Source organism: Scyliorhinus torazame, chromosome 1, assembly GCF_047496885.1.
Source record: "Scyliorhinus torazame isolate Kashiwa2021f chromosome 1, sScyTor2.1, whole genome shotgun sequence".
Classification (NCBI taxonomy): domain Eukaryota; kingdom Metazoa; phylum Chordata; class Chondrichthyes; order Carcharhiniformes; family Scyliorhinidae; genus Scyliorhinus; species Scyliorhinus torazame.
Genome location: NC_092707.1, coordinates 163,006,352 through 163,028,283, shown reverse-complemented (window position 1 = coordinate 163,028,283; position 21,932 = coordinate 163,006,352). Strand labels below are relative to the sequence as shown.

Below are 21,932 nucleotides of genomic sequence, written 5' to 3'. Positions count from 1 at the left end.
GTTGTATGTGGTCCAACTCTATTTTATTATAACTCTTATAATACAGTTCGTTCTGGATACTCTGCACGTGCTGTCTCCCTAAGTGTGTTTGGCAACAGATGTGTCCTGGTTCTCCTCTGCAGCTAATACTGACCACCGGGGGTCGTGTCTGTGCTTTTATATCTTTCTGTCATTGGTTGTGGTGTTGTGTGTTCTGATTTGTCTGTTGGTGTGTCTATCATGATGTGTGTGTTTGAATATCATGACACTCGGGAGAGGTTACGATAGTCCCATCTCACAAAATATGACAGTGTATGGAAAGGCTCAGTAAACCAAGGTCCACCACACTTAAGAAAACAAAATGGGACGGTCATTAGAGAATTAAAGGTGCTATATTTAAATACACGCAGTGTACGGAACAAGGTAGATGAGCTTGTGGACCAGATTGTGACTGGCAGGTATGATGTGGTAGGCATCACAGAGACGTGGTTGCAGGGGGTTCAGGACTGGCATTTAAACATCCAGGGATTCACAACCTATCGAAAAGACAGAGAGGTGGGCAGAGGGGGCGGGGTTGCCTTGTTACTTAGGAATGAAATTAAATCAATAGCACTAAACGACATAGGGTCAGATGATGTGGAGTCTGTGTGGGTAGAGTTGAGGAACCACAAAGGCAAAAAAAACATAATGGGAGTTATGTACAGGTCTCCCAACAGTGGTCAGGACCCACGCAATGGAAAGGGCATGTCAGAAAGGCAAGGTCACAATGATCATGGGGGACTTCAATCTGCAGGTGGACTGGGTAAATATAATGTTGCCAGGGGACCCAAAGAAAGGGAATTCATTGAATGTTTACAGGAGGGCTTTTTGGAACAGCTTGTGATGGAGCCCACGAGGGAACAGGCCATGCTGGACTTAGTGTTATGTAATGAGCCAGACTTGATTAAAAATCTTAAAGTAAGGGAACACTTAGGAGGCAGTGATCATAAGGTGGTAGAATTCAGTCTGCAATTTGAAAGAAAGAAGGTAGAATCAGATGTAAAGGTGTTACAGTTAAATAAAGGTAACTACAGGGGCATGAGGGAGGAACTGACAAAAATTGACTGGGAGCAGAGCCTAGTGGGAAAGACAGTAGAACAGCAATGGCAGGAGTTTCTGGGAGTAATTGAGGACACAGTACAGAGGTTCATCCCAAAGAAAAGAAAGGTTATCAGAGGGGGTGTTAGGCAGCCATGGCTGACAAAGGAAGTCAGGGAGTGCATCAAAGCAAAAGAGAAAGCCTATAATGTGGCAAAGAGTAGTGGGAAGTCAGAAGACTGGGAAGGCTACAAAAACAAACAGAGGATAACAAAGAGAGAAATAAGGAAGGAGAGGATCAAATATGAAGGTAGGCTAGCCAGAAACATTAGGAATAATAGTAAAATACATGAAAAACAAACGGGAGGCAAAAGTACACATTGGGCCGCTCCAAAATGATGCTGGTAATCTAGTGATGGGAGACAAGGAAATAGCTGAGGAACTAAATAAGTACTTTGCGTCAGTCTTCACAGTAGAAGACATGAGTAATATCCCAACAATTCAGGAGAGTCAGGGGGCAGAGTTGAATATGGTAGCCATCACAAAGGAGAAAGTGCTAGAGAAACTAAGAGGTCTAAAAATTGATAAATCTCTGGGCCCAGATGGGCTACATCCTAGAGTTCTAAAGGAGATAGCTGAAGAAATAGTGGAGGCGTTAGTTATGATCTTTCAAAAGTCACTGGAGTCAGGGAAAGTCCCAGAGGATTGGAAAATCGTTGTTGTAACCCTCCTGTTCAAGAAGGGAACAAGAAAAAAGATGGAAAATTATAGGGCAAGTCAGCATGGATTTAGTAAGGGGAGGTCGTGCCTGACAAACCTGTTAGAGTTCTTTGAAGAGATAACAAATAGGTTAGACAAGGAGAGCCAATGGATGTTATCTGTCTTGACTTCCAAAAGGCCTTTGATAAGGTGCCTCACGGGAGACTGCTGAGTAAAATAAGGGCCCATGGTACTCAAGGCAAGGTACGAACATGGATTGATGATTGGCTGTCAGGCAGAAGGCAGAGAGTTGGGATAAAAGGTTCTTTTTCGGAATGGTAACCGGTGATGAGTTGTGTCCCGCAGGGTTCAGTGTTGGGGCCACAGCTGTTCTCTTTATATATTAACGATCTAGATGACGGGACTGGGGGCATTCTGGCTAAGTTTGCCGATGATACAAAGATAGGTGGAGGGGCAGGTAGTATTGAGGAGGTGGGGAGGCTGCAGAAAGATTTAGACAGTTTAGGAGAGTGGTCCAAGAAATGGCTGATGAAATTCAACATGGGCAAGTGCGAGGTCTTGCACTTTGGAAAAAAGAACAGAGGCATGGACTATTTTCTAAACGGTGACAAAATTCATAATGCTGAAGTGCAAAGGGACTTGGGAGTCCTGGTCCAGGATTCTCTAAAAGTAAACTTGCAGGTTGAGTCCGTAATGAAGAAAGAAAATGCAATGTTGTCATTCATCTCAAGAGGCTTGGAATATAAAAGCAGGGATGTACTTCTGAAGCTTTATAAAGCATTAGTTAGGCCCCATTTAGAATACTGTGAGCAATTTTGGGCCCACACCTCAGGAAGGACATTCTGGCACTGGAGCGGGTCCAGCGAAGATTCACACGGATGATCCCAGGAATGGTAGGCCTACATACGATAAACGTCTGAGGATCCTGGGATTATATTCATTGGAGTTTAGGAGGTTGAGGGGCGATCTAATAGAAAATTACAAGATAATGAATGGCTTAGATAGGGTGGATGTAGGGAAGTTGTTTCCATTAGCAGGGGAGACCTGGCCCGGGAGCACAGCCTTAGAATAAAAGGGAGTCACTTTAGAACAGAGATGAGGAGAAATTTCTTCAGCCAGAGAGTGGTGGGTCTGTGGAATTCATTGCCACAGAGGGCGGTGGAGGCCGGGACGTTGAGTGTCTTTAAGACCGAAGTTGATAAATTCTTGATTTCTCAAGGAATTAAGGGCTATGGAGAGAGAGCGGGTAAATGGAGTTGAAATCAGCCATGATTGAATGGTGGAGTGGACTCAATGGGCCGAATGGCCTTACTTCCGCTCCTATGTCTATGGTCTTATGGTCTTATGTGCAAGTTAGGTGGATTAGCCACGCTAAATTGCCCCTTAATTGGAAAAAAATAATTGGATACTCTAAATTTTAAAAAAAACTTTTCTTTTAGCTTGTGGTTGGTCGTTAAGCCTCGAGAACAGCACCCATGGATGTGCAGGAGAGAGAATCAGTCCTCACAGTAGCCTTCTGGAGAGAATTAACTGGATATTTTTGGAGAGAGTCTTGTCAGCTTACAAGATAATGAATGGCTTAGATAGGGTGGATGTAGGGAAGTTGTTTCCATTAGCAGGGGAGACCTGGCCCGGGAGCACAGCCTTAGAATAAAAGGGAGTCACTTTAGAACAGAGATGAGGAGAAATTTCTTCAGCCAGAGAGTGGTGGGTCTGTGGAATTCATTGCCCACAGAGGGCGGTGGAGGCCGGGTCGTTGAGGGTCTTCAAGACAAAAGTTGATAAATGCTTGGTTTCTTGAGGAATTAAGGGCAATGTAGAGAGAGCGGGTAAATGGAGTTGAAATCAGCCATGATTGAATGGTGGAGTGGACTCGATGGGCCTAATGGCCTTACTTCCGCTCCTATGTCTTATGGTCTTAGGGAAGGGTGGAGGCGGGGCCGGGGGGGAAGGGCGGTGCTGGAGAGGAGCGCACACTGACTGCCAAGGCATGGGGGGATCCTCACACTGGGGGGTCGATGGAATGGCGGGAGAGGCCGGGGTCAGCAGGAGTCAGCTGACTTACGGGAGTGTCATGGGGGGAGCAAAATGGCTAGATGAGGATCTAGCGGGGCGGGGGCGGGGGGGGGGGGGGGGGGAGGTGGGGTGGGGGGGGGGGGGAACTGGGTTGCTGCTGCATTGGCCAAAGGGGAGCTGGAAGTAGGAGAGGTAGTTGGGGCGGGGGTCCGCTGCCTGGGGGACTGGAGGGTGCGGGAGGTGCGGGCACGTGGCTGGCCTAGAAAAGGAGATGGCTAGTCGGCAGGGGAGGGGTTGGGGGGCCGAGTAGCCCCCCGATCCGGCTGATAATTTGGAATGTGAGGGGCCTGAACGGGCCGGTCATGAGGGCCCGGGTGTTCGCGCACTTAAAGGGACTGAAGGCAGACGTGGTTATGCTCCAGGAGACACATCTGAAGGTGGCAGATCAGGTTAGGCTGAGAAAGGGATGGGTAGGGCAGGTCTTTCATTTAGGGCTGGATGTGAAGAACAGAGGGGTTGCAATACTGGTGGGGAAGCGGGTGTCGTTCGAAGCACTGAATATTGTAGTGGATAATGGAGGTCGATATGTGATGGTGAGTGGTAGGTTGCAGGGGGTGCGGGTGGTACTGGTAAACGTATATGCCCCGAATTGGGATGATTGCAGATTTATGAAACGCATGCGGGGTTGGATTCCGGATCTGGAGGTAGGAAGCTTGATAATGGGGGGGGACTTCAACACGGTGCTGGACCCAGCACTGGACAGTGCTAGGTCCAGGACGGGTAAGAGGCCGGCTGCGGCCAAGGTGCTCAGGGGGTTAATGGACCAGATGGGGGGAGTGGATCCATGGAGGTTTGCCAGGCCGCTGGCCAGGGAATTTTCCTTCTTTTCCCACGTCCATAGAGCCTACTCCCGGATAGATTTTTTTCATTTTGAGTAGGGTGCTAATCCCGAAAGTGGAGGGAACAGAATATTCGGCTATAGCCATCTCGGACCACGCCCCGCATTGGGTGGAGCTGGTGTTGGGGGAGGAGAGGGACCAGCGCCCGTTGTGGCGCCTTGATGTGGGACTGTTGGTGGATGAGGGGGTGTGCGGGCGGGTGCGGGGGTGTATTGAAAGATATTTGGAGGCCAACGACAATGGGGAGGTGCAGTTGGGGATCGTCTGGGAGGCGTTGAAGGCAGTGGTCAGGGGAGAGCTAATCTCCATTAGGGTGGGGAGGGAGAGAGAGAGGTTGGTGGGGGGGATTTTAAGGGTAGACAGGAGGTATGCAGGGGCCCCCGAGGAGGGGCTACTTAGGGAGCGACGGAATCTCCAGACGGAATTCGACCTGTTGACCACAGGGAAAGCAGAGGCACAGTGGAGGAAAGCGCAGGGGGCGATGTATGAGTGTGGGGAGAAGGCGAGTCGGATGCTGGCACATCAGCTTCGTAAGAGGGAGGCAGCGAGGGAGATAGGTGGAGTTAAGGATAGCGGAGGGAATACGGTGCGGAGTGCAGTGAGAATAAACGAGGTATTTAGGGACTTCTATGAGGATCTGTACAGGTCTGAGCCCCCAGCGGGAGAGGAGGAGATGCGACGATTCCTCAATCAGCTGAGGTTCCCGAGGGTGGAGGAGGAGGAGGTGGCTGGTCTGGGGGCGCCAATTGGGCTGGAGGAGCTCGTTAAAGGATTGGGGAGCATGCAGGCGGGGAAGGCCCCGGGGCCGGATGGGTTCCCGGTTGAATTATACAGAAATATGTGGACCTGCTGGGCTTGTTGCTAGTGAGGACTTTTAATAAGGCGAGGGAAGGGGGGACCTTGCCCCCGACAATGTCCAGGGTGCTGATTTCTTTGATCTTGAAGCGGGACAAGGATCCATTGCAATGTGGGTCGTATAGACCGATCTCGCTCCTCAATGTTGACGCTAAGTTGCTGGCGAAGGTGCTGGCTACGAGAATTGAGGACTGTGTCCCGGGGGTGATTCATGAGGACCAGACGGGATTTGTGAAGGGTAGGCAGCTAAATACAAATGTGCGGAGGCTCCTCAATGTGATTATGATGCCCTCGGTGGAGGGGGAAGCAGAGGTAGTGGCAGCTATGGATGCGGAGAAGGCCTTTGATCAGGTGGAGTGGGAGCATCTTTGGGAAGTGTTGCGGAGGTTTGGGTTCGGGGAGGGGTTCATCAGTTGGGTCAGGCTGCTATATAGAGCCCCAGTGGCGAGTGTGACTACGAATCAGCGGAGGTCGGAGTACTTTCGGCTGTACCGGGGGACGAGGCAGGGGTGCCCCTTATCCCCCTTGTTGTTTGCACTGGCAATTGAGCCACTGGCCAGGCACTGAGGGGGTCCAGGAAACGGAGGGGACTGGTCCGGGGGGGAGAGGAACACCGGGTGTCGTTGTATGCCGACGACCTGTTGTTGTATGTGGCGGATCCAGTGGAGGGGATGGCGGAGGTCATGCTAATCCTTGGGGAGTTTGGGGACTTTTCGGAGTATAAACTCAACGTAGGAAAGAGCGAGCTCTTTGTGGTGCATTCAAGGGACCAGGGAAGAGGGATAGACGAGCTACCGCTGAAGAGGGCGGAAAGGAGCTTTCGGTACCTAGGGATCCAAGTAGCTCGGAGTTGGGGGGCCCTGCACAAGCTCAATTTGACGCGGTTGGTGGAGCAGATGGAGGAGGATTTTAAAAGATGGGATATGCTGCCACTCTCACTAGCGGGTAGGGTGCAGTCGGTCAAAATGACGGTCCTCCCGAGGTTTCTCTTTGTGTTCTAGTGCCTTCCCATTATGATCCCCAAGGTCTTTTTCAAACGGGTAAGCAGGAGCATCATGGGATTTGTGTGGGCGAATAAGACCCCGAGGGTGAAGAGAGTGTTTCTGGAGCGTAGCAGGGACAGGGGGGCGGGGCTGGCACTGACGAATTTGTGTGGCTATTATTGGGCAGCCAATGTGGCGATGATTCGTAAGTGGATAATGAAGGGAGAGGGGGCGGCGTGGAGGAGGCTAGAGATGGCGTCCTGTGTGGGTACGAGCCTGAGGGCGCTGGTGACGGCGCCGCTGCCGCTCTCGCCGACAAGGTACACCACGGGTCCGGTGGTAGCGGCGACGCTGAAGATCTGGGGGCAGTGGAGGCGACACAGGGGCGAGGTAGGAGCCTCGGTTTGGTCTCCGATTCGGAAGAATCATCGGTTCGTCCCGGGAAGATGGATGGGGGGTTTCGGAGCTGGCATCGGGCAGGGATTAGAAGAACCGGGGACCTGTTCATTGATGGGACGTTTGCGAGCCTAGGGGTGCTGGAGGAGAAGTTTGGGCAACCCCTGTGAAACGCTTTCAGGTACATGCAAGTGAAGGCGTTTGTGAGGCAGCAGGTGAGGGAATTCCCGCTGCTTCCGGCACGTGGCATTCAGGACAGGGTGATTTCGGGTGAATGGGTTGGAGAAGGCAAGGTTTCAGCGATTTACCAGGAGCTGAAGGAAGAGGAGGAGGCCTCGGTGGAGGAGTTAAAGGGCAAGTGGGAGGAGGAGCTTGTGGAGGAGATAGATGAGGGTCTGTGGGCTGATGCCCTGAGTAGGGTTAATTCTTCCTCCTCTTGCGCCAGGCTGAGCCTAATACAGTTCAAAGTTACTCACAGAGCGCATATGACAGGGGCGAGGTTGAGTAGGTTCTTTGGGGTGGAGGACAGATGTGGGAGGTGCTCGGGGAGCCCGACAAATCACGTCCATATGTTCTGGTCATGCCCGGCGCTGGATGGGTTTTGGAGGGGTTTTGCGAGGACTATGTCCAAGGTGGTGAACGCCCGGGTCAAGCCGAGCTGGGTATTGGCATTATTTAGGGTACTGGACGAGCCGGGAGTGCAGGAGGCGAAAGAGGCCGGTATCCTGGCCTTTGCGTCCCTGGTAGCCTGACATAGGATTTTGCTACTATGGAAAGATGCGAAGCCCTCTAGTGTGGAAGCTTGGACCAATGACATGGCAGGGTTCATCAAGCTGGAGAGAATAAAGTTTGTCTTGTGAGGGTCTGTGCAAGGGTTCCTCAGGCGGTGGCAACCGTTCCTAGACTATCTCGCGAAGCGTTAGGAGGAGGTCAGCAGCAGCAGCAGCCCGAGGGAGGGGGGGGGGAACCTTTGGGGTGGCGTTTGGGTGAAGGTGGGGGGGTTTTCCCTATTTGTGTTTTTAAATGTTATATGGGGGAAATCCAATGTATAATTTCTGATTGTTGTGTTCTTGTTTCTTTCTTTTTGTTGGGGGGGGGGGGTTGTTGAAAATTTGTTGAAAAATTTGAATAAATATATATATTTTTTCAAAAAGGGTATGATCATCCTAACAGTGATGAGCCCCTGTAAAAAGAAAAGACGAGAAATGCCGCCAAAACACAGATCATGGTACTGGGAGCAGAGCATCAGAGTTGGGAGAGTCCCAGACAGGGGACAAGCAGAGGTTCAAAAAGGAAGGGGACAGGAAGAGAGATCCCAGTTAAGGAGGAGGAGGAGCAGAGAAAGAGTCACCAGGCAGAACAGGGCTGTGATTGGCAGAGATTAACTGGGAAAGGACCAGGAAAAGCCCTTTTTGCAGTCACTGCAGGATCAGTAAAATTTCTGGGAATCAAAGAGAGCTCAGAAGAAGCCCAGAAGATCCAAGAAGTCAGCTGAAAGTCTGTGACTCCATGTTGTTCCATGTTGGGGATAAAGGTACTCTTTTGGAACAGTAGTAGTCTCCTTGACATGATCAAAGAGCTAGGCAGTGCTTGTGAGTTGGTGCTTGAACTCACACACAGGATTCCAGGGGAACAGACTCTTCAGAGTCTTTACTGTAACGGACTGCATTGATGTTTCATCTCCTGTCAGAACAAAGGATCAGAGGACCATTCCTTCATGTACAGTGCAAAAGCCGTCTAGACAGAAACAATTAAAGAAATAACTGGACGATAGGAGTAAGTGGGAAGAAATTTCCTCATCTCTGAAAAATTGCCAAGATAATTGTGCTCACGTTTTATTTATTTTTACAACGTTACCCTTCAATGCATCTTAATGGCACTCTGCAGTATAGTTTGTGGAACATCATGGAGAATGTGTAAAACACTGCAACTGTTGATCAAAATATAACTTCTTTTTTTTTAGAAAAACACTCTATCAGCATTTTGGCTGATGAAGTAAGATGAAAACCAAGCATGCAGCCAACATAAGGCAGCCGAATACTGAATTTTCAGACTCATAAAATCAATAATTTCCGTAACTGGTTGAGACGGGTTTTGTTTTTTCCATTTGTCACTTTGCAGGTCAAGTTTGTGTTAAGCTCTAATTATACTTAGCCTGAAGTGTATATCTCCTTTGATCCTACTTTACTTCCTCCACATCTACCCTTCGGGGCGGTGTGGCTGACACTTAAGTCTTTTCAGACGAAGACGGAGAGCAGTTATAAGGAGGTGTGAAAAGCAAAAGTATCAAAATCTATAGACACTAGGACCTAATGGTGAAGCCACTGAGTCAACACAGAACCTATTTAGCAAGGAACAGTCCTGCTGTGATAGATCAAAGCCTGACATTTGACAGAGTTTTGCTACAAGTGACTTCCCGTGTTTCCCATTCCTTGGTCCAAAGGATGTCTGCTGGAAGACCTTGCTCAGGAAGATTATTCAGGCAAATCAGGATACTTGTGCAGCCAAGCTCCAGTGTGGAGCCTCAGTACAAACCCCTTATTGGACTTGTGGAGAGTCACAGACGATGCTGCATGTTATTGAAGAGTGTCTCCTCTAGACTAAATGGCGGACTAATCACCTTAAATTCAGCCATTGAGAAGGTGATTGCTTGGCTCCAGGGATTTGGGTTCACTCAATAATTTTTTTAAAACACACAACCATTCACTTCCATTTCTGAGCATTCCCAAAGTTGCAGAAACCATGGGCAGATTTTCCCTAGGAGGCTTGGAGCTGGGGAAAAAAAAACAAGGAATCACATCAGAATGGCTCTCCGATGCATTCCCACAATGAGGAAAGACATCTCCCTGGGGAAGGCAGGAATGTGGATCAACTGCCCTCTGCAGGATGGCAGGCAGCCAATATAAATAAGTAAGGCCCCAGTTACGGGTGAATTAGAGGGCCCACTGGCATGTGTTCATGGCGGAGTGGCCCCACTACAGGGGGAGGCCCCCAAGCTCAATGGAAGTAGCCTCCCTGCAATAGATAAGCAGCCATCAGAGCCAGCTCCACATGTAACACATCAAGCTGGAGTCCCCAGGTATCTTATTCGCCCGATCTGGGGCTCAGCTGTCCACTGTTAACAAGGGGGCGCTGCATTTAAACGGTCCCTCACACTCCCGGCAAGCCAGGAGAATGGCAGGGTAGAGATCTGCTCCTTGCTTCCTGGAGGGAGACCTGAACAGGTGCTGGGTGACAAGGGCAATTTGCGATATCAGAGAACTTTAGTAAAAGTTTAATTTCACATTGAAAGGAAAAGATTGGAACAAACTGCAGTGTGTATGCACCAGCCCAAGAAGTATCTGTCTGGAGTAACCAGCTGGTTGTGTGAGCCACGACCACCTTTAATTGAAGGTAAGCCTGTCATGATATGCAGACACACATATAATGATATACAGACAAGCAGCTAATGGACACAGAGAACAGGACATGACCAATAAGCAGGCAGCACACTCAGGGGTGGGATCTGACTTTAAAAGACAAGAGGCACTGACATTCTGCCTCATTCCACTGATGAACATCTAGAGAGTCAGTCAAGGGTGTTGTTGCAATCTCACACCTCCACCACATGGCTAAGAGCTGGTCTGGTTCAGTCAGACAGAGGTGTCACACGACATCACATCGTCTGCAGTCATCCGTGCCTGTAAGGACACCTTTGCTCGTCACGGCATCACACTCACTGTGATGTCGGACAATGGCCCCTGCTTCGCGAGCCAGGAATGGCCCAACTTTCCCAGGAGGTACAACTTTGTGCATGTGACATCCAGTCCCCTGTACCCCCAATCCAATGGCAAAGCGGAGAAGGGCTTCCACATAGTCAAACGGCTCCTCTGCAAGGCTGCCGATGCAGGATCTGACTTCTACCTCGCCCTGCTGGCCTATCGCTCGGCCCCACTGTCCACTGGCCTGTCGCCAGCCCAGCTGCTCATGGGTCGCACCCTGAGGACGACGGTGCCGTCTATTCATGTCCCAGACCTCGACCACGTTCCAGTCCTTCACCGGATGCAACTGTCTCGGGCACAGCACAAGGTGGCTCACGACGCCCATGCAGCTGATCTCCCTGCTCTGGCTCCAGATGACAACGTCCGTATCCATCTTCCGGATGGTGGCTGGTCGGCAACTGCTGTGGTTCTTCGGCAGGTGGCTCCCCGCTCGTTCCTGGTTTGTCTACCGGATGGGTCCATTCTGCGCCGTAATCGACGTGCCCTTCGTCTCGTTCTGCGCTCGCTACGTGATCCTTCACCAGTGCCACGCCCTCCTGTTGGCCCTGCCCTGGACTATGCGGAGATTCTGGTTACTTTGCATCCTCCTCACTCTGACGCAGTCCAGCCCACTCCTCAGCCGGTGGCTCCTGACCCACCCTTGAGGCGGTCAACCAGAATTTGTCGCCCAGCTCAGAGACTTAATTTGTGAACTTTGTGCACTAATGGACCCTCTGGTCTGTTCTGTTCTTCCGTTTAATCGTTCAAGTGGTTTGTATATAGTGTTCATCTCGTTATTTGTGTGACACACTGTTTTTTCTGCACCAGGCACCTTCCCATGTAAATAGCTTAGTTTTATGTACATAGTCCTGTAAATATTTCGCACACACGTAGTCAGGAACATTCACCACACACTATTTATTGTCACGCAGGCACATTTTTTTATATAAAAGGGGGCATGTCATAATATACACCAGTATATCATGGTGCAGACACACACTGATGGACACACAGTGGGACAAATCAACATACACAACACCACAGCCAATCACCAGTGAGAGCACACGCACTATAAAGACAGGGGGCATCAGAGTTCCCGCTCATTCGAGTAGCAGCTAGCTAGGAGCACAGAGCTCACAGCCTGCAACACAGACATTCATCATGTGCTGAGTGCATCAACTGGTTAGGACAAGGCAAAGGTCTTTAGTTAAAGCTCGTATCGTATTTACCCACAGTTCAAGTATGTTTAAATAGTTAACCTTTTAATAAAATAGTGTTGCACTACTTCAAGTGTTGGTGACCTGTATGTGATCCAGAACACCCAACACATCAATAGTAATCACACTTAAGTTAGCAGAGAGTCTAACTCACAGAGAACTGTGCTAACTTGTAAACCTGATTGAACTAACTTCAAGGTCTGAGGTATCTTTCTGATCTAAGCTGCTTCCAGTTGCAGCCCGTGTTAGAACAGTGTACCTAACACGACATGATACCAGGAGACTACTAATTTAAGGTGGCTTACCTCAGACCGTTCCGTGATGACCAGCAAATGTATCCCAGCACCATGGAGAAGATTCAGGCTCCTCACCAGCCAGGACCTCCGGCAATCTCAGTGCCAACTGGCGGATATTCAAGCAAAAGTTTCTGCTGTACATCAAAGCCTCAGACCTCGAGGGTGTGTCTGATGCAAGAAAGATCGCACTTCTCCTCAAGCCATCAAACTCTTCAACTCTTTTCACTTCACCGAAGGCCAGGACAATACAAAGTTTCAGACCATCCTGGACAAGTTCGATAGTCATTGTGAAGTGGACACCAATTAAATCTTGGAGCGCTACACATTCAAACAATGTCTTCAAAGTAAAGATGAATCTTTCAATGCCTTCTTAACTAGCCTCCGCCTGCTAGCGCTGTCCTGCAACTTTGGTGATATTGCTGACTCCATGATCAGAGACCAAATCGTGTTTGGAGTTCACTCTCATCCTCTGAGAGAGCAGCTTTTAAAAATCAAGCAAATGACCCTGCCAGTCGTGATTGAAACATGTACAGTGCATGAGCATGCAGAAAATCGGTATTCCCAATACAAATCGGCTGAAAATTAGAAACTTGCCTCCCACGAGGCAGAGAGTGTGCGGGCCATCTCCCGGATGCAGTGCCTCAGCTTTGAAGACAGCGGCCATCTCGCGCACTTTTCGCGGAGCCCCATGCATGCGCAATGCGAACAGGATAACGAAGCGGCCGACACCCACACTGCGCAGGTGCAGACGTCTGCCGACCACTCTGCGCATGTGCGACGACGTACACCGCGTCACGACACTGATGTCATGTCGTGCCCGAACTGTGGCATCGCCCACTTAAAGGGACACTGACCTGCATGAGGCAGGCGGTGTTTAAACTGCGGGAAGCCTGGATACTATGCAGCCTTGTGCAGGTCAGCACCACCAGTCAGAGACCAGCGCTCCCAATTCCGACGATGGCGCGTCCAGAATGTGCAACAACAATTACAGGATTCTGATCCTGGCAGTAGAGCGGATCCAAAGGACGAGTGCCTGGAGTCTGCCTACCGAGTGGGCATCATTACCACACGTGAACATGCCACACCTAACTCGTCTCGCATTCAGTACATCCTTGCTGTGGATTCAGAGGACGAATGGCGTGCGGTGATGCAGGTCAACCAATGCTCCATCCAGTTCAAGCTGGACACAGGTGCTTCTGCCAACCTTCTCTCTCAGGCAGACTGCAAACGCATCAAGAAGCCCCCCAAGGTCCTTCCATCAGCCTGCCAGCTCCTGGACTATAACGGTAATGCCATCACGGCACTGAGGTCCTGCCATCTACTCGTCTCCAACCGGAGCACCCATGCACGGCTAAGGTTTGAAATTGTCAAGCCGGACGGGGCATCCCTACTGGGCGCGCATGCAAAAAGTTAAACACGGTGCAGCGGGTTTATTCAACAACATCCTCCAACGTGGAGCTTCAAGCTGGCATTGACGACATCCTCACTCAGTATCCAGATGTTTTTGACGGAATGGGCACTTTGCCATATCGGTACAAGATCCTACTGCGACCTGATGCCAAGCCAGTGGTCCATGCACCACGCCAGGTCCCGGCTCCGCTGAAGGAGCGCCTGCAGGAACAGCTCAAGGAGCTGCAGCAGCAGGGGATCATTTCCAGGGTAACCATATCGACTGACTGGGTCAGCTCGATGGTGGTGGTTAAAAAACCCTCTGGAGACCTGCGCATTTGCATTGATCCCAAGGATCTCAACCAGAATATAATGTGTGAACACTACCCCATCCCGAAGCGGGAGGAACTCACCAGTGAGATGGCACATGCACGGTTTTTCACGAAGTTAGATGCGTCACATGGATTCTGGCAAATCCAGCTGGATGAGTCCAGCAGAAGGCTCTGCACCTTCAACACACCATTTGGCAGGTACTGCTATAACCGTATGCCGTTTGGCATCGTCTTGGCATCGGAGATATTTCATCGCATCATGGAGCAAATGATGGAGGGCATCGAAGGGGTTTGTGTGTACGTGGACGACGTCATCATATGGTCCACGACCCCTGAGGAGCATGTTTCCCGTCACCAGCAGGTATTCCGTCGTGTCCACGCCAATGGCCTGAAGCTGAACCAAATGTTGCTTTGGCATGTCGACATTCAAGTTCCCAGGAGACCAGATCTCTCAGCAGGGCGTGTGCCCCGACACAGACAAGGTCAAGGCCATCGCAGCCATGAAGGTCCCGGAAGACAAGAAGGTGGTATTGCACTTCCTGGGCATGGTCAATTTTCTGGGCAATTTCATCCCAAACCTGGCCTCACACACCACGGCCCTACAAAACCTAGTGAAGAAGTCTACTGCCTTCAAGTGGAAGGTGGCCCATCAGGCAGAGTGGTAGGAGCTGAAAGTCAAGCTCACCACTGCACCCGTATTGGCATTTTTCGACCCAGACAGGGAAACAAAAATCTCGACAGATGCAAACCAGGATGGCATCGGTGCGGTCCTGCTGCAAAGCAATGACATTTCATCCTGGGCACTGGTTGCCGACGCATCAAGGGCAATGACGCCCACCGAACAAAGGTATGCACAAATCGAGAAGGAATACCTGGGCCTTCTCACTGGCATTCTCCAGTTTCACGACTATGTCTACGGCCTGCCGAGATTCACAGTTGAGACGGACCACAGGCCCCTGGTTCATATTATCCACAAGGACCTTAATGACATGACGCCTCGGTTGCAGCGCATCCTCCTCAAACTCAGACGGTACGACTTTGACCTGGTCAACACGCCTGGCAAGGAGCTCATCATTGCCGATACACTGTCCCGCTCCATCACCGTGCCTAGTGAACCACTGAACGTCATCCGGCAAATTGAGTCACAGCTTGAGTCACAGGTGCAGCTGTGTGCTGGTACCCTCCAGGCATCTGATGAGAAGGTGATTTGTATCCGTGAGGAGACAGCCAAAGACCCCTCTTGCAGCATGTTATCCACCACCTAGCCAATGGCTGGCAAAAAGGGCAGTGCCCTCAATTTTTTAATGTAAAGGACGACCTGACGGTGGTTGATGGTATCCTCCTCAAACTGGACCGGATTGTAATTCCACATATTCTCCAGAGCTTGGTGCTCCATCAAATCCATGAGGGCCACATGGGTGTGGAAAAGTGCAGACGCAGAGCCAGGCAGGCTGTCTACTGGCCCGGGATTAGTCAGGACATCTCGAACATGGTCTTCAACTGTGCGACCTGTCAAAGCTTCCAGAGTAAGGAGACACTTCAGCAGCATAAAATCGAAACCTCTCCATGGTCCAAGGTTGGCATCGACCTCTTTCATGCAAATGGTCGTGATTACATGTTAATCATTGATTACTTTTCCAATTACCCTGAAGTCGTGAAGCTCTCAGACCTCACATCTCGGACTGTCATCAAGGCCTGTAAGGAGACGTTCTCCAGGCATGGTATCCCACTCACTGTTATGAGTGACAATGGCCCATACTTCAGCAACCTTGAACGGTCTCTGTTTGCCCAGTCGCATCAGCTCAAACACGTCACTTCCAGCCCACACTATCCGCAGTCAAACGGAAAAGTTGAGAAAGGGGTGCACATAGTGAAGCAGCTCATCTGCAAGGCACAGATTCTGCGTCTGACATTCACCTTGCGCTGCTTGTGTATAGGGCGACTCCACTGTCCACTGGCATGTCGCCGGCTCAACTCCTGATGAACAGGGATCTGCGAACGACACTTCCAGCCATACACGTGCCCAACCTGGATCACCTCCCAGTGCTGCAGAAGGTGCAGCAACTCCGAGACCAGCAAAAACAGGGCTATGATGCTCATGCCACCGATTTGCCTGTGTTATCCCCGTCAGACACTATTCGGGTCAAGATCCCTGATGAAGGCTGGTCAGCTCCAGCTGTCGTTGTTCGACAGGCTGCCCCCCGCTCGTATGTTGTGCGTCTGGCTGATGGTTCGTGGCAACGAAACAGACGGGCACTGCGCAAAGTTGCCTGCCCGCAACCACATTCTTCTCCGTTTCCTTCTGTTGTTTTGCCACCTCCTGATACCTCGACTCATGAGGCCACCAGTCAGGCTTCAATCCCGCCCATCAAGGCGCTGTCATCCCCACCACCACCTCTCCGGGGTTGATCGGGATCAGACGCAAGTCACAGAGACTGGACTGATGAACATTTGTTCTGTTTGCTATGTTCCGTGTTCTCGCATTAGACAGCTGTTTTCACATGTACATATGTTCACATCCACGGCATGTATATATGTTAATATTGGCCTATTCTTGTAAATACGTTCACATATGTCATCCAAACATTAAAAATAAGGGGAGATGTCATGATATGCAGACACACATATAATGATATACAGACAAGCAGCTAATGGACACAGAGAACAGGACATGACCAATAAGCAGGCAGGACACGCAGGGGTGGGATCTGACTATAAAAGACACGAGGCACTCACACTCCGCCTCTTTCCACTGATGAACATCTAGAGAGTTAGTCAAGGGTGTATCTACAATCTCACACCTCCACCACGTGGCTAAGAGCTATTCTGGTTCAGTCAGAGAGAGTAACCACACTTAAGTTAGCAGAGAGTCGAACTCAGAGAACTGTGCTAACTGTGCTATTAACCTGATTGAATTAACTTCAAGGTCTGCAGTATCTTTCTGATCTAAGCTGCATCCACTTGCAGCCTGTGTTAGACCAGTGTACCTAACACGACAAAGCCCTCAAAAGCAAGTCCACATTGGAATAGAAACTGAAATCGCAGCATAGTTCTCTGCTGGCTGTGTGCGTCATGAACTGTGTGCATCAGTAGTTGGAAGTAAACCCCTCGAAAACATTACCTGTAAAAGTTGACCTCTTTATCTTTTGCCTAAAAGATGAATTGCAAAAGATTGAGTGGTAGGTACACTATTTGTATATCATATAAACAAAGTACACATGATTAATTGGTCAATAAAATTCAGCTCTGGATGCTCCTTGGTGGGAACAATGAATAGAGAACATTCATCTAATGTTGGCTATACCTACCTAAATTTCTGCATTTTACCATAAATAGTGACATCAGTCAAACCCTTTTGCCTGCACAGGGCTCAGATTCAAAAATGATGTTGCATCAATTCAAACAGCTACAGTATCCAATGGAAATCCAGAAAATCTACTGTGATAGAAAACAGAGGGCATGTTCTATCAGCCGCACTGCGCCGGACTCAGGATGCGACCAGGCTGGTAAAGTGAGGGAAAGGCTTCTTGCAAAATTTACCGACCACATCACGCCTCATGAGATCAAACAGGATCTTGTGAGATTTTTAAAAATTTCATTTATGGGATGTGGGTGTTGCTGGTTAGGCCGGCATTTATTGCTCACCCCTAGTTGCCTTCAGAAGATGGTGGTGAGCTGCTGCCTTGAACTGCTGCAGTCCCTGAGGTGTAGGTACACCTACTGTGCTGTTAGCGAGGGAGTTCCAGGACTTTGACCCAGTAACAATGAAGGAAGTGATATATTTCGAAGTCAGGGTGGTGAAGGACTTGGAGCGGCGCCTCCAGGTGGTGGGTTTCCCAGGTATCTGTTGCCCTTGTCCTTCTAGATGACAGCGAAGTAGATGGTGGGTTTGGAAGGTGCTACCTAAGGAACCTTCGTGAGTTACTTATAGATGGTACACACAGCTGCCACTGTTCATCAGTGGTAGAGGATTTGAATGATTATGGAAGGAGGAGCAATCAAGCGGGCTGCTTTGTCCTGGGTGGTGTCGAGCTTCTTGAGTGTTGTTGGAGCTGTACATACTCATCCAGGCAAGTGGAGAGTATTCCATTACACTCCTGACTTATGCCAGGGTGCCCAGGTGGTATCGTGCTGGAGATCGGGCCCGAGGGTGCCCTGCCTTGATGAGGTGAGGTGCGGGAGTCTCGGTTACCCTCTTATAGGTATGTTGGGGTGTTGCGTGGATCTGGAGGCCGCGGTGGAGGGGTGGGGGTCTAGAGATCGGGGTGCCATTTTTAATCTCTTCCTGCATTGGAAAGCAAACTTGTTAGTCATAGTCATAGAATTTACAGTGCTGAAGGAGGCCAGTCGGCCCATCGAGTCTGCACCAGTCCTTGGAAAGAGCACCCTACCCAAGCCCACACCTCCACCCATTCCCGTAACCCCACTTAACCTTTTTGGACACTAAGGACAATTCAGCATGGCCAATCCACCTAACCCGCACATCGTTGGATGCAGGGAATGGGACTAAATGCTGTCGAGGAGGGGGGCGGTATTCCTCGCCGAGGCCCTGAAATAAAGCAGTATCCTATTTAATAACGGGGTCGTTTTTGCTGCCAACACTGGGAAACACCCGGCTAAATGTGCTAAACACGAGATTCTGTTTCATTTCCAGTAAATCATGCCAGAGTGTTTTGACGATCTATGGATGTCCTGGCAAAGAGCTGCTAATTTCATCTGTGCCGCCCAATGCTGCTTCAAACGATGAGCCCTATGGAAAGTTGCCCTGCAAGGCATTCAACAGAGGAGAACAGTACAGAATGATTGGAAGAAGGTAATAACCAAAATGAATGCTGATTCCAGCACAGGCAGGATTTGAAAAGTAGCAAGGGAAGAATATCTAAAGGTTTTCCATATCAGGTCAATGGCCCGTGTGCTTGTGACAAAAAGTGTTGCTTCTCACTTTCTTGCACATTTACTATTGCCTGAAGCAAACAACTCAGACAACTCTACAACTCTTCCATTGCTTACCATACATGTCTTAGGGAAAACACTTAAGCCACAAGTTAAAACAGGAATTCTGCTTATGATAGCTTATTAAAAGGAGTTCATACAAAAATAAATCTTCTGATGCAATTTAATTCATTTAATCATGGTCACTTGCTGGGATGCAGGATGGGTGTCACTGCAATACTTGAAACTACCAATATCAACACAATTTTAATATTTACAGGGTAAGATGACATGGAAGAGAGCCATGACATTTCAGAGCACTGACAACATTTGAAGAGGTTGCACTTCATATAATTTGCCCAAAGTACACAAAGGGAATGGGGCAAAGAGAAACTAAAAATGTCTCCCAAGTTGAGAATTAGTACTATGCTTGACTTGTTCGGTCCACTTTGCTCATTTACCCACATATAGGCAAAAAATACTCAGGCGTTATTGCATAAAGTGTATTTCCATGGAGACTCAATTTGAAGCTTTGTCTTCCAGCTATGCGTTCCTCCATTGCGATAATCAATTATGGGAGCGGGGTGCTGTTCTGCTTCATATTATAACAGTTCTCAACTATGGGTGCAATTCGGTGGCCTCTTCGCTCCTGGCTTGGTGCGGGACGAGGCCGTTGAAAGATTTGCGATGCTCGACACGTCTCGTGAGACTCAATACAATTTTGTGAGATGTCGCAATCAGTATCTTGTCCTCACTGGCCATGATCCAGATCATTTAAATTTGCCTTTGTGGGATTCTCCCAGCACTCAGGATCTAATGGCCATGCCTGGGAGATCTCACCACAGCGTCCACACAAACGTGGACCAGTCATAATGGTACATGGGAGGCTCCCAGGCCATTAGAGACCCCCAGGTAATCAGGGACAGGGCAGGGTGGCACCCTGACCCTCTCTCTGGCACCCAGGCACTACCAGCCTGGCACATGGGCAGTGCCAGGGTGGCACTTCCAGGCTGGCACAGGCACTACCAGGGAGCCAAGTTGGCACTGTCAGAGATCTGGCCTGGGGGGGGCCTCACCAAGTGGAGGGAGGTTGAGAGGGGTACCCGGGGGCCTCCCTGAGGTTGGGGGCCTAAAGGAGAGAGGGTTAAAGATTGGGGCAGCCAGACAAAATGGAGCACTGATCTGCAAGGGGCATTTCCTGATGGGCTCGCCAGCAGGAAATAACGCAAGTCTGGCCTCGGCGGAGAGAAACTCCCCGAGGCCAAAACAAATTACAAAGTGCCATTGAATAGCGGGATGTTTCTCGGCACTGCAGCCGTCGAGAAACACCCTCTAAATGCATTCAAAACCAGATGTAGATATTTTTTGCGCTGAATCGCGCCCTATGTCTTTATCAAATAATGGCTGGCATTTGCTGTGTGCCCTGTGGCATGTATCACGTTAGCGGGGGGAGCATGCCATTGGCTGGCGGCAGGAACATCTGGTCCCACTGCTGTTAATGGAATTTGCTGTTCATAGAATCATAGAATTTACAGTGCAGAAGGAGGCCATTCGGCCCATCGAGTCTGCACCGGCCCTTGGAAAGAGCACACTACTTTAGCCCACACCTCCACGCTATCCCCGTGACCCAATAACCCTACCTAACCTTTTTGGACACTAAGGGCAATTTAGCGTGGCCAATCCACCTAACCTGCACATCTTTGGACTGTGGGAGGAAACCGGAGCACCCGGAGGAAACCCTCGTAGATACTGGGAGAACATGCAGACTCCACACTGCAGGGGGTTGCAAGCCCCCCTGCCCTCCCTCCACCATCGGGAAACCTGTAGCAGGGGATCGCTGATGTATGAGTCAGAAGATCCTGTTGAAAGGAACAGCAGGAAAATTCTGCCAATATTTTAGATGGACCATGTAATGAGAATTAAGCTGTGCTTCTGTTAACAGGCAACAAAATATCTTACTTGACTTTTTGTAGGGGTCAGTGAAACAATACACAACTACCTTTTAGAGAATACAACTAACTTCAAATAGAGGTAATTTATCTCTATATCAATGCCTATGAAAATAACCCAATTAGGTTAAGATTATTCGGGTAATGTTTTAAGTGATAACATTTGTAAGATTGCCGTTCTAAAGTTAAATGGAAACACAAACTCTGATCACCACTGTTTGATTTGATGGCTACCAGAGAAAAAAAACTCTCCAACAGTAACTGCACAATCACTCACACCCTAATCATTTGGATAATAGAAATAGCTATAACTACCAGCTTAATAGAAATGATCTGGCTGAGTGGACAGGGTCTGTATGGCAGCTACCTGCATGGATGCTACAAGTTCAGCTTTTCAGCTGTTCGGTGTCTGTTACATCACAGACAATGACTAAACTCTGTGAGCAATTTGGAACAATCGCCTTATTCACACAAATAGCATCTTGTTGTTGATTACATTATGCAAACAAGTATGTTATGAGGAAGAGCTGTAAACTGACAATCTTTATTACAAATATTTGCAACTTCATGGCATTGCACTGCTATTTTGCTTCTGTTTCATCCTAATTATAATGCACAGTAAGAAGTCTTAAAACGCCAGGTTAAAGTCCAACAAGTTTGTTTCAAATCACTAGTTTTCGGAGCACTGCTCCTTCCTCAGGTGAATGAAGAGGCAGGTTCCAGAATCATATATATAGACAAAGTCAAAGATGCAAGACGATACTTTGAATGCGAGTATTTGCAGGTAATTAAGTCTTTACAGATCCAGAGAGAGGGGTAATCCCAGGTTAAGGAGGTGTGAATTGTCTCAAACCAGGACAGTTGGTGGGGGGTGAATGTAATGCGACATGAATCCAAGGTCCAGGTTGAGGCCGTACTCATGTGTGCGGAACTTGGCTATAAGTTTCTGCTCAGCGATTCTGCGTCCTGAAGGCCACCTTGGAGAGCGCTTACCCGAAGATCAGCGGCTGAATGCCCTCGACTGCTGAAGTGTTCCCCGGCTGCTGAAGTGTTTGAAACAAACCTGTTAGACTTTAACCTGGTATTGGAAGACTTCTTACTGTGCTCGCCCCAGTCCAATGCCGGCATCTCCACATCCTAATTATAATGAAT

The 21,932-nt window shown here is 49.3% G+C and overlaps 1 protein-coding gene across 1 annotated transcript in view; it reads right to left on the bottom strand.

The window, feature by feature from the left end:
- col8a2 (collagen, type VIII, alpha 2) overlaps positions 1–21,932 on the bottom strand; it is a 333,274-nt gene that overhangs the window by 36,658 nt on the left and 274,684 nt on the right. The gene's annotated exons all lie outside the window — the stretch shown is intronic.